The sequence below is a fragment of the Bubalus bubalis genome, chromosome 14 (genome assembly GCF_019923935.1).
Source record: "Bubalus bubalis isolate 160015118507 breed Murrah chromosome 14, NDDB_SH_1, whole genome shotgun sequence".
Lineage (NCBI taxonomy): Eukaryota > Metazoa > Chordata > Mammalia > Artiodactyla > Bovidae > Bubalus > Bubalus bubalis.
In genome coordinates this window covers 65,833,683-65,846,705 of record NC_059170.1, presented here as the reverse complement: position 1 = coordinate 65,846,705, position 13,023 = coordinate 65,833,683, and the positions used below count along the sequence as shown (strand labels likewise).

The 13,023-nt window shown below is 44.6% G+C and overlaps 1 protein-coding gene across 4 annotated transcripts in view; it reads right to left on the bottom strand.

The window, feature by feature from the left end:
- LOC102394907 (amyloid beta precursor protein binding family B member 1 interacting protein) overlaps positions 1-12,689 on the bottom strand; it is a 74,483-nt gene extending 61,794 nt beyond the window's left edge. Inside the window, exons 1-3 of one of the 4 annotated variants that reach the window (XM_045162716.1) lie at positions 12,527-12,689; positions 12,093-12,305; positions 2,207-2,290 (exon numbers count right to left, since the gene is read on the bottom strand). The gene's annotated coding sequence lies outside the window, so the exon portion shown is untranslated. The remainder of the gene's footprint in view (positions 1-2,206; positions 2,291-12,092; positions 12,306-12,526) is intronic. The other 3 variants (XM_025264674.3, XM_025264676.3, XM_044928223.2) reach the window with 3 other exon arrangements.
- Between the last annotated feature and the right edge of the window lie 334 nt (positions 12,690-13,023).

Sequence of the window (13,023 nt, the reverse complement as noted above, 5' to 3'; positions counted from 1 at the left end):
TGCACCTGCTCTGCAAAATATGTTAGTCCCGTCTGCAAGTGAAGAAATGGAGGCTGTGAGCAGAAAAGTGTCATGCAAAGGAATACGCGGTAAACGACTATTTGTGTCAATATTCAGTGCGTTAAAAAAAAGCCAAAATGTCAGTATTTATCCAAAAATAATAATGAGAAAACGGCAAAAATTGTGGTGGTCACTTTGTAATGAGTAGAAAGATCAAATCACTATGTTGTGCACCAGGAACTAACACAGTGGTTGTAGGTCAACTACACTTCAAAAACAAATTCATAGAAAAAGATATTAGATTTGTGGTTACTGGGGGGTGGCGTGGGGATTGGAAGAAGATGATCAAAAGGTATGAACTTCTGCTTATAGGATAAATGAGCATTAGGGATGTAGTGTACATCATGATCAGAGAAGGCAATGGCACCCCACTCCAGTACTCTTGCCTGGAAAATCCAACGGATGGAGGAGCCTGGAAGGCTGCAGTCCATGGGGTCGCTGAGGGTCAGACACGACTGAGCAACTTCACTTTCACTTTTCACTTTCCTGCTTTGGAGAAGGAAATGGCAACCCACTCCAGTGTTCTTGCCTGGAGAATCCCAGGGACGGGGGAGCCTGGTGGGCTGCCATCTGTAGGGTCACACAGAGTCGGACACGACTGAAGTGACTTAACAGCAGCAGCAGCAGCAGTACATCATGATGCATATAGTTAACTCTGCTGTATGTTATATATGAAGGATGTTAAGAGAGTAAATCCTAAGAGTTCTCATCACAAGGAAAAAAAATTATTACTTAGATTTTATATCTATATGAGATGATGGATATTCATCAAACTTACTGTGGTAACTGTTTCATGATCTACATAATTCAAATTACTTAAATACACTGATAGGGGCGTCCCTGGTGGCTCAGTAGCGAAGAATCCGCCTGCCAATGCAAGAGACACAGTTTCTACCCCTGATCCGAGAAGATCCCACAACTAAGTCCATGCGCTACAACTACTGAGGCTGTGCTCTAGAGCCCAGTAGCTCTAGAACTACTGAAGCCGGTGTGCCCTAGAGCCCATGCTCCACAAGAGAAGCCACTGCAGTGAGAAACCCGCCCCTGCCGCCCTGCAACTAGAGAGTAGCCCCTGCTCTCTGCAGCTAGAGAAAAAGCCCACATAGCAACGAAGACCCAGCACAGCCAAAAATAAATAAAATCATTCTTAAAAAAATAAATGCACTGACAACTTCTGGTTAGTGGGCAGGGAATACACATCCTTTCCTACGATTCAAGTGAAATGACTCCAGAGCAGTCTGGAAAGCAAGGAAGGATGCTGCTGCTAGATGAAAAACCTTGAGGAATTTCTGGAAGATGTTAAGGAGAAGGGACTGTATAAAGAACCACTAGAGCAAGGGAAGCAGTGGTCCAATGTGGGTCTGGAGGAGGGCTGTCAAACACAGAGCCAAGGAAAACGCCCAAACTTGGGGTCAGCAAAGATGCAAGTCCATGGACAAACTGGAGTAATTAAGGACTGATGCTATGGGCCATTCGACTCCTCTGTCACAAGGAACAAAGAGAAACTCCAACTGCCCTGGGTCTAAAATCAGCAAGAACCCTTGCCCTATACACTATGGGAGAACTGGCTCACAGCTTCTTAAGGTAGGACTTGAGCCAAGAAAACAAAAACAAATAAAGCAGTTTGGGACTCAGAAAGTTTGGGGCTCTGTAACACACATGAGATTCCAGTCCAATCAGCCAACTATTCGTCCATCCTTCCCTCCATTAGAAGGGGTTGAGAAAAGAAATGCCCACATTCAGTGAAATGCACTACGAATTCTTAGGAGCTCCACTTTCAGCATAAGTGGAGGCCAGCATATTGCTGGCCTCAGCAAATAGCCCCCAAGGAGGGCTGAAACTTACACACATGATCTTTATCCAAACCAAACAGGAAAGCTGCCTTCTGTCAATCACCACATCCATCTATAGAACCTGTCAGCCCCACAGTCAAGAAAGAGGCTGTTCAGCTGCCAAGTAAGTCATACCACCTTCTTATGTTATTCTAGCCTTTCAATAAAAGTATAAATCGACAACCAAGATTTCAAAAAATCTTTTCAGCTATGCTGAGAGGGGCAGCATTTTATTTGTATTATATTTGTATTGGACAGGGCTCCAGAGAACCACAGTCTTCTGTTTTTACAAGTGCCTAAGCATTTTGACTCACCTCTCCCAGTAGCTGGCACAGTGCTACGGTTGGATAACAGTTCAACTATTGGAACTCAATGGATAACAGTTCATGTATTAGCACCTTTAAAAAAGAATAGTAGGAGTTATAAATACGGGACAATTACTATAGATCAGACGCATATAGGATCTCATTTAATTCTCAAAGCAATCTTAGGATGTAGTGACATTATTCTAATTTTATAGGTTATAAAACTTAGGGCTGGAGAAACAGTAATTTGCACAAGCTCACGTGAGTGGAGGACTGGACTGTGCCCAGGTCTCAGTCAAAAGCTCATGTTCACAATCATGCTTTCTGAAGACACAGACTGACGGTGATCATTAACAGGTAGAATTTGGCAGCTATTTTGCTAATGCTGCTGTTACAGTATCTATTTGTCCAGTTTGAATGCAACTGAGTTTGTGACTGTCTTTCACACCACACTGAGGTTAGGCAGAAAATCTTGTATTTTCATCCAAGCCTGTGACACACATCACGTACTCAGTAAATGTATTCAGCTGTTGGGTGATCCCGGCTAAGTGATTTAACCTGAGTCCTTGGTATAGTGTCTGATATACTATACTAAGCCATTATTATTATCCCCACCATCATCATTTTTGTTACTGTATCTCCCTCTAAAACCACCATGTGCTAAAAACTACTGTGTACTGTTGAGTCCGACTCTTTGCGACCCTATGGACCGTAGCCCGCCAGGCTCCTCTGTCCATGGGGTTTCCCTAGGCAAGAATACTGGAGTGGGGTGCCATTTCCTTCTCCAGGGGATCTAAAACCACAGGTGGAAACAAGTGTCCATCACTTACTCACACACCACGTACCAGTTCCCAAGTCCCAAGCAGGACTTGCTTACTTCTACCTGTTGCATTTTTGTGTACCCGAACTGCCATTTTCCCATAGACTAGGCACAGTTTTAAAATACCAAGCTACTGGAAAGGACATCTGTAAGTTGTGTTTCTAGGACAGAGATTGTTATGTTTTTTTTTTTTTTTGGCCACGCCACACAGCATGTGAGTTCTTAATTCCTCACTAGACCACGAGGGAAATCCCTAGGACAGAGATTCTTAACCATTCTGAACTATAGAGGAACTGCATCTGGAATCTCCCTAAAGCTTTTTCAAACTGTACCCATGGCACTTGTACAACTCCACAATCCAGATCTTATCACTACCTTCCACCCTGAAAGTGAAGTGAAGTCGCTCAGTCGTGTCTGACTCTTTGCGACCCCATGGACGGTAGCCCACCAGGCTCCTCCGTCCATGGGATTTTCCAGGCAAGGGTACTGGAGTGGGGTTGCCATTGCCTTCTCCACCCTGGAAGGGAGGTGTATTTTTGGAGTTGAAGACCATCACAAAGAGAGCTGCTGTTGTGAGGGTGTGTTATGCTTGTGAGCTAGCAGATGAAAGCTAAAGAGAAAAAAAAGGAGTTGACAACCACCGTTGCCTAGGGCAACCGATCTTATTTGCCGGATGTGGGTTTACGGTATCCTGCTCTACGTTTTACTTCCACTCTTTTTTCAGTCCCTGTTGCTTTTAAGAAGAATCCAAAAAAATAAGGGTGAGGATGGGAGGGTGGGCAGAGGGGACGATAAAGAATAAAAAGTAAGCCATGGCATTTGTTGTTGTTTTTGTTGCTTAGAGGGCTAATGAAGCATTTTGGGTGTAGGCTGAGCTATGCATTAAAATCTGGTTCCAAGGACACACCCCACAGTAACAGAAAATGCTTTTTGTTTCTTTTTGCCCTTAGTTTTCTTCCTAAGGCATCTAGTATCCTCCAAACAGCCGAACTGTCAACACTTAGTTAGGATACAGTATTCGTGCAATTACCTAGAGCTGCTCTGTCCAGTTCAGTAGCCACTAGCCACAGGTGGCCACTGAGCACTTGAATTGTGGCTCGTCCAAACTGAAATGTGCTCTCAGCGTAAGACACGCTGGATTTGGAAGATTTCGTATGAAGAAAGAAAAAGAATTGATCCACAATTTCAATATGACTTACATTTACTGTAATTTAGTATAATTAATATTAATTCATTAAATGGTCATTTTGGATACATACATACTAAATAAAATAGATTACTAAATTAACACCCTGTGTTTCTCTTTGACTGTTTCTAGTGTGGCTTCTTGAAAATGTAAAGTTATTTATGTGGGGACTTTCCTGGCAGTCCAACGGTTAGGATGCCGCACTTTCACTGCAGGGGGCATGGGTTCGATCCCTGGTCAGGGAACTAAGATCCTTCATGCCACATGGCGTGGCAAAATAAATAAAAATAATCTATGTCGCTTGCATTATACTTGTGTTGGATACGGCTCCAGAGAACCAGAGTTTTCTGTTTTTACAAGTGCTAAGCATTTTGACTCAAAGGTGGTAGACTGTGGGGATTGTACCACATAAATGTGATCTGAGTACTACGTGCTAAGAGTTAAACCCAAATCTCCCCGTTTCCTTTCCCCCTGCCCTGTATGCTCCAGCTCTGCCGAACAATTTCATGCATGTAGTGCCTGAGGTAGCTTTCTTCCACTGGGCCTCCTGGAAATATCTTTATCCTTCAAAATGCCTTTGGTTCCCCCCATACTATGTCTTCCCTATAATCACTCCCATCACTGTCTTATGCTCATCACAAACTGGAATGTGTTTATTTGCAGGCCTGGGTCTCCCACTAGACCAGAAGCTTCTGGAGCTTTGGTGCCATATCTTATTTTGTTTTACACCTTCTACTCTGTCTGGCACATGATCAGCCCTCGACAGATAGAAGACTGGAGAAAAAGTTCCAGTGTCAGCGTGTTCAGCAGAGTGTCATTCAACTTGAGTGTCCATGTAAGCACAGAGGTCCCTTCTGTGAATCTCGAATGAGGGGCGCTTTTCTGCTCTGATGGTCAGGGCAGTGAGCTCCCTGGACGTTTCAGCCTTTCTCTTCTATGGCAATCTTGGGAGCCGCTTGCTCACAGCATCGCACTGCACTTACCCACGTCCCGGGCCCAAGCCACTTCATTTCTGTTTGCCACATACAATGGCAGAAATTTAAGTACCATGTCAGTCAACAAATAGTCTTGATTTGCTAAGAAACAGTCTTGACTTGCTAAGTCATATCATTTAGGGATTTAACTAGAAGGGAGTCATTCCCCTTAAAAAATAATAAAATAAATGATTTTTTTAATGCTACATCCCAAACTTCATCAGTTCATTGACCCATCAACTTGGAATTTTATGTTATCAGCAGAGATGAAAGAGTTCGTTAATACCATAAATACAGTAGCCTTAGACAAATTCATTTAGTCAGCTCACTGAATTGAGATCATTCTGTAAACTGCCTGAAAAAGATTTTGTGGTATTTTTTTCTGTCACATAACTGATTTGTTCATTCTTTTCTTTTTGAGATGAAATTCTAATAATGCACTTAACTGAAAAATAGACTTTCACTTGTGGGGGAAAAAAATAGTCTACGACATGAACTATGATGCAGACAATGAAGTAAGCAGAATTCCACTAAGTGTACTATGTCATAATTATACTGCCCTGACACCTACTGTAGCCAAAACAAATGAAATGTCAGCTATCTTGATCTCAGTAATTACTTCCTAGAAGCCACTTCCAATGTCACGGCAATGTTACCTACCACTCTTCAACAGCTGCTAGTGAACTCTTGGTCCTGCTCTAACTCGTGCATCCATTTAAAATCCATCTGGTTTTAGATTTTGAAAATATAAGTATCTTAACCTCGGGGCACAAAAACCTCCTTTGTGCAAAGGGCCGTTATCTTCCCTTCCTCAGAATCCTGATGTTAAACTCATAATCTTAGAGGTGACTTCCCTAATGGTCCAGTGGTTAAAAATCCACCTTTCAGAGCAGGAGACGTGGGTTCAATCCCTGGTCTGAAAATTAAGATCCCACATGGCACAGGGCAACTAAGCCCATGAGCCACAATTAGAGAGACGTCTCTGTGCCCCAGTGAAGATCCAATGTGCCGCAACTAAGACCCAACACAGCCAAATAAATAAATAAGTTCCAAAAACCCTCAGAATCACGGAAACCTTTTACAAGGCCCATGTCACTGGTTGTGAATTCATGTATAAATATGGGGCTTTTCAATATTCATTTCCAGCTCTCTCATTTATTAAAAAGGACTCTCACTGTCTTGAGTTTCAAGGGCATGAAATATTACTGATTGGCTGACTACAATTCTTTCAGCAAGTTTCAAAAGAAGAGTTTAAAGCATTAGGATCCTAAAGAGCTAGTTTTACATCCCAGTTCTTAAAATGTAATCTTGGGTAAAATTCTTAAAACTCTCTAAACTGTCATTTCTAATCTGTACAATGAGAATTAATGATAGTACCTTCCCCAAAAGTTACTTAGGCTGAATGACTGTATCCTTTTATGTAATAAGCATGTAGTGATTACCAGTTGACATTTCATATCCATGTCCAAAACTTTTTTTTTCCAGATTTTTCAATTTATTTTTAATTGGAGTATAATTCCTTTACAATGTTGTAGTTTCTGCTGTACCACAACATGAATCAACTATATGTATACATATGTCCCCTCCCTCTGAAGCCTCCCTCCCCAAAACTCAACTTGTCACAGCTTCCCCTCTAAACTGCCCACGTGGTTGATGCCAGTTCCATCCTTCCCATTGTTTGGGTCAAGAACTTTCAAGACATCTTTGGTTCCTCTTTCTCTGAAATCCCACATCCACTTTGCCAGGAAATCCTGTTGGCTCTACCATTAAAATATATGCCGATTCCCAAAGCTTCTTAATAGATTTCTGACTTTATCCAGCTTTTTGTCAAGCAATCACAGTGGCTAAGATTCTGCGTTCACAATGCAGGGAGCCCAAGTTACATCCCTAGTCAGGGAAGTAGATCCAGGATGCTGCAAGTGAGACCCCGTGCAGCCAAATAAATAAACTAATAACAAATAAATATTAAAAAATAATTTCAGTTTCCCAAGTGCGAATATACTCTAATTCCCAGTTTGAGATCTTTGTAAATGCATTTACCTGCTTTCTAAATCCTTTTCAAATAATCAGCACAGTCAGAATAATGATGACCTCTATCAAGAAAAAGTGAAGTGAAGTCGCTCAGTCGTATCCGACTCTGCGACCCCATGGACTGTAGCCTAACAGGCTCCTCTGTCCATGGGCTTTTCCAGGCAAGAGTACTGGAGTGGGTTGCCATTTCCTTCTCAAGGAGATCTTCCCAACCCAGGGATTGAACCCAGGTCTCCCGCATTGTAGGCAGACGCTTTACCATCTGAGCCACCAGGGAAGTCCATCAAGAAAAAAGGGTAATGCTATTGAGAGGAAGTCAGAGGTACTAATATTATTTTACTTCTTAAGCTAGATGATATGTATCCTGATGTCAGTTTTATTATTATTTGCTGTAATAATATGTATGGGCTTGCCTTGTGGCTCAGCTGGTGAAGAATCCATCTGCTATGCAGGAGACCTGGGTTCGATCCCTGGGTTGGGAAGATCCCCTGGAGAAAGGAAAGGCTACCCACTCCAGTATTCTGGCCTGCGGAATTCCACAGACTGTATAGTGCATGGGGTCGCAAAGAGTCAGACACAACTAAGGGACTTTCACACACTCACGTATTATCTTACATCATCTACTGTATTTATGGAATATTTCATAGTGAAAAAGGGAAAATAAATCTAGTGTTTGCTTGTTCTATCACTCTGTATTTTCCCTCCAGTTTGACATGATCTATGGACATAAATCTTCTGGCCAGTTTGTGTAAACATAACTATTGTGTGATTTATCCCCGATTTATAGCATTTATCCCCGCTCCCAGCCTGCAGCCATTTCACTGATGAGTCTGTGATATGAGATCAAATCAGAAGGATCCCCAGCAGAAGTAGGAAAAAAAAAAAAGCTACTCACTATTCATTGATTTAACACAGCCCATTATCAAGAGGATTGGAAATATAATAAAGCTAAAAAGGAAACCACACGGGGACTTCCCTGGTGGTCTAGTGGTTAAGACTCCATGGTTCCAATGCAAAGGGTGTGGATTCAATCCCTGGTGAGGGAACTAAGACCCCACATACTATGCAACACAGCCAAAAATTAAATCAAATGGTTGCTGCTAAAGAAGATTATTTTTTCGCAAGACATGTTTTCCCACTCTAAACAGGCATGTTCTTTGCTGGGCCTACCTTCACTTCATCCTCCCTGAGCCCCGTGCGGTGTAGGAATCTGATGGGTGCTCCCACAGCACAGGGCCTTGGTCGTGTGTGGGGCTGTAATTGCCCATTTATGTCTCCCCTATTAAACTTGAACTTCACTGAGGAAAGGCCTCCTGTTCTTCACCACTTAAGCCCTTGCCCTTGCCCTTGGTATAGCACCTCGAGTGCTGGTGTCATACTGACTCAGTTCAAAGGTCAGCTCTGCTTCTCACTCCCTGGGTAAGCTTCTTAACCTCTCTGCACTTTCATTTCCTCAATGATAAAGGGTTAATAGTGGTATAAGCCCACGTGCGTGCATGCAGGTACGCTAAGTTGCTTCAGTCGTGTCCAACTCTTTGTGACCCTATGGACCGTAGCCCACCAGGCTCCTCTGTCCATGCGATTCTCCAGGCAAGAATACTGGAGTGGGTTGCCATGCCCTCCTCCAGAGATCTTCCTGACCCAGAGATAGAACCCAAGCCTCATTATGCTTCCTTCACTGGCAGGCGGGAAACAGCGCCACCGGGGAAGCCCCATAAACCCAGCATGTGAAGCTTACTGAAATAACACATCCACGTTAGTTAACACAGGGTCTGGTACAAAATATAAGCTAAATAAATATAATAACTGTTTATGATGACCAGTTGGTGATAAAGAGGAAACTGAGTTGACAGAGAAGAAAGACTAGCTCTTATAATATGATTCTTGGTGATTCAAGTGCATAGATGATGTTTAGAAAATGTTTGGAAATGGTGTCGGGAATTCAAGCTTTAGAACAGGAGCTGAGAAGGTGTGGTGCCTTGGGGCGATGCTACAGCTCTGCCTGCTCAAGCGTCAGGGTTGGTGGGGGGCCAGCTGGGTCTCAGGGCTTAGACGGATTGATGGTACCACCCAGAAGTGGAACTAATATCGCTGGACATTTAGTAAATATTATTTGAGTCCCAACTATGGTGCAAGGAATTTGGCTAGGTGATGGGGATGCAGTGCAACTGTAAATGTTTTGGTGTGACAGACTATGGCACACAATTTACTACAAGCTTCTGCACTACTAAAAGGTATTGAGTATAAAAATAATTAACACTGAAGAGGATTAGAAGTAAATTAAAATCATGTTTGTGAAAGTGGGATGGTTTAAAGAAATTGGAAGTGGTATATTAAATATAGGCATTTTCGGCGATGCATTTTTAAAAGGCTTTTTATGTGAGCCATTTTTAAAGTACTGAATTTGTTACAATACTGCTTCTGTTTTATGTTTTGGTTTTTTGGCTGCAAGGCATGTGGGATCTTAGCTACCTGACCAGGAATGGAACTGGTATGCCCTGCATTGGAAAGCAAAGTCTTAATTATTGGACCACTTAATCAAGTCCCGGCAATGCATTTTATGATCAGTTCATTCTAATAGTAATATGAAGATATCTAGAACTTTTAATTTGTAATTGAAAAAAGTCAAAAAATAGTAGGTGATTGGTATACATTCTCAGGATATAAAAAATACAAAAGATTTAATAGACACTACAAAATTTAGTGTTAAGTGTTAGTTGCTTGATCATGTCCAATTCTTTGCAACTCCATGGACTGTAGCCTGCCAGGCTCCTCTGTCCATGAAATTTTCCAGGCAAGAATACTGGGGTGGGTTGCCATTCCCTTCGCCAGAGGATCTTCCCATCACAGGGATCGAACGTGGGTCTCCTGCATTGCAGGCAGATTTTTTTACCATCTGAGCCACCAAGAAACAAAACCTAGTAAGCAGTGCTTAAGATTTAAAGAAACTGAGTCATAAGTAATCCATATTACAAAGTTATATTTCCTGAGAATTAACACTTGAAAAAATTTGAAATCGATTATATAGACCTACCCAACCTTGGGCTCATCAATTTCCTATTGAAGTTTTTCAATAGAATGGAAATGAGCCTTCTTACATGTAGGCCAGGAATCCACTGTTTCTTGAGGAACTTCTCAGAAACAAAAGACCTCAAAAGATTTGACAACATCTGTTATCATCATTTTCTCCATTCTTTTTTGTTAGTGATCAGCCATTCTTTGTCAGCATTCAAGACAGGACAGATTCAAAGAATTCTGGAAATTCCTCAACTGCTATTTTGATGGTAGATATCAGGTAGGCCAATAATCATTACTGATAAGGTTAGAGAGATCAAAGCAACTTAATTAACATCATTTTTTCTCTAGCTAAAGGCAGGTCCGGAAAAGAACCCAAGTCTCCCAAATATCCGGGAAAGATATAAATATCAGTAATAATGTGAAAATGACTAAGAATCGGAAAGAAAGTGAAGTTGCTCAGTCGTGTCCTACTCTTTGCGACCCCGTGGACTGTAGCCTGCCAGGCTCCTCTGTCCATGGGATTCTCCAGGCAAGGATACTGGAGTGGGTTGCCATTTTCTTCTCCAGGGGATCTTCCCAACCCAGGGAACAAACCCAGGTCTCCCACCTTGCATGCAGACTCTTTACCATCTGATTCCCTGGTGGCTCAGAATCTGAAGATGACATTAAATTTCTTAGACCTTTCACAATACGTTGAGCAGACAGGAAACACCATGAAGACATTACAGAAATTTCCTAGTAGATTCTCTGTTAATTTTGCTAGCCAGCATTACTGTAAGGCTGCCCATGGGCTGTCCCAGTATTTCAGTATTCGGGCCAGAGAGAAAATTGACCCTGAGGTTTACTCAAAGAGACAAAGGCCTGGAAACCTCCATTCGGAGGCCTAGACTTTAAAATCAGTAGTAGTTAGTACTCTCACCTTTGTTTAAACCACAGTATACCTGAGCAGTAATAAACCCCTGAGCCTTTTCTGTATGTTACTTCTGCTGATACCCCATTTCTTTCTATAACAATTGCATTTAAAGTTATTTTTGAACCGCTTTGCAGTGAGTAGCACCAGGAACAAACACATTTAGCGTTCCACAACGGTCTGAATGATGAAAAACACCTTCCCTGAAGGAAGATAAGGGGTGCGCTTGGATGAGGTATTCTGGGGGACCCCTGCCCCGAGATCCTCCTGTATATAACGACATCCTGGTTAATTTGCTTCGTGCTTCTAAAAGGGCGCTCTGGATATTCATTCCAAACGAAATTACAACACCTGTGCCTGGTGTCCAGCTCGTTCTTCTCTGCTATTTTAAAGCGAAAAGGGCAATAATTCGGAGGCAAAGTTATTTTTAAAAAGAAGAAACAGCCGTCTGAAAGTTTTCAAGGAAAGAAACACTAAGACGCGACAGACTTGTGACCGTCACTCTCAAATTCTCACATGACCTGCACTCAATGCACGGCGCCCGGAAATGCCCCCGGAAATGCCCTTGGAAATGCCCCCTGCAATGCCGCCTGAAATGCCCCTGGAAGCCCTTCAGCTCCGGTCAGGCTGGGGCTCCCGGACCTGCTGGACAGGAGAGGGTGCACCGGTTCCCCGTCTGACTTTGGAGCAATTTTCTGGGCAGGAAATCAGTCAAATCTGACGAAACCCAACTCGGGGAAGGCGAACCCCAGCCTCAAACCCCGCGGAGCTGGGTCAAGGGCAGGGGTCGGCGGAGGGGATCGCCCTCCAGGGCTCAGCGGAGCCGCGCGTTCACCGGGCCCGGCCTCGGGCACGACCCTGGTCGGGAGACATCCCGGGGCGGGGAGTCGGGGGGCCGGGGGCGGCCTGGGTGCGGCTCCCAGGGCCCCCGGGGCAGGAGGGCCGGCGCCACTTACCTCGACGGCTGCTCGGGGCGCGCGGGCACTTGGCGGAGACTCGTGCGCGGGGCAGCTTCGGGGCGGCGGCCGGGAGGCTTCGCGAAGCGCGGGCTGCGCCCCGGCTCGGGTCGGCGGCTGGGGAGGAAGTGGTGTCAGCCCGGCCCGGCCCTCGCGGCGCGCAGACGTGGGGCGCTCGGCGCGCGGCTCCGCATGGAGGTGCGAGGAGGGCGCCTGGTGGGAAACACCCACGGACGCGGATACAGACGCCTGAAGCCCCGGGGCTGCTTTTTCCGACTCGAAGGCTCTGTGCCTCCGCGCATCTTACCCCTCCCCCTCCCCACCTCCCACGGCCCAGCTCCCCCTTCCTCCTCCTCTCGCCCCCTCCCCAAAGAAGACCACAACTTGGGTTGAAAGCGGGGGGAAAGGTGCGCCTTCCTCTCACCCTCCCCTACCTGCGTCGCGGGCCCTCCCCTCTCGGAGGCGTTCTCTGGATTGTCGCCTCGGTGTTTCTATTACCGGCCAAGGGATTGGGGCCCAAACGGCGGTTCCACCAAAGCCCCAGAAGCCGGTTTCTTTTGCAGCGGTGTTCGTAAGTGTCGACTTCAGCCCTTTTGGGGCTTCCTCTTTTCGGGCCAGTTGTGCAAGGCCCTGCTTGCAGGCCGCGCGCCGCCCGCGGTTGGGCGGTCTCCGTGGTAGAGCTGGGGCGGGGAAGGGTGCGCTCCGCAGGGTCAGTGTCTTGATTATCGGGTTGGCAACCCCCTAAAGACTAATAATGACACTCAGTTGGCGGGCGAGACTGTGGCCTCTCCCATATAGCTTTGGAAATCCAAAATAGCGAAAACCTTGTGCACGGGGATTCGGCCACAGAGATTTAACTTACATCTGCAGTGACCCTTTGACCCAGCGATCTAAGATCTAATTTAACACATACTAAGAATGGGCTACAGAT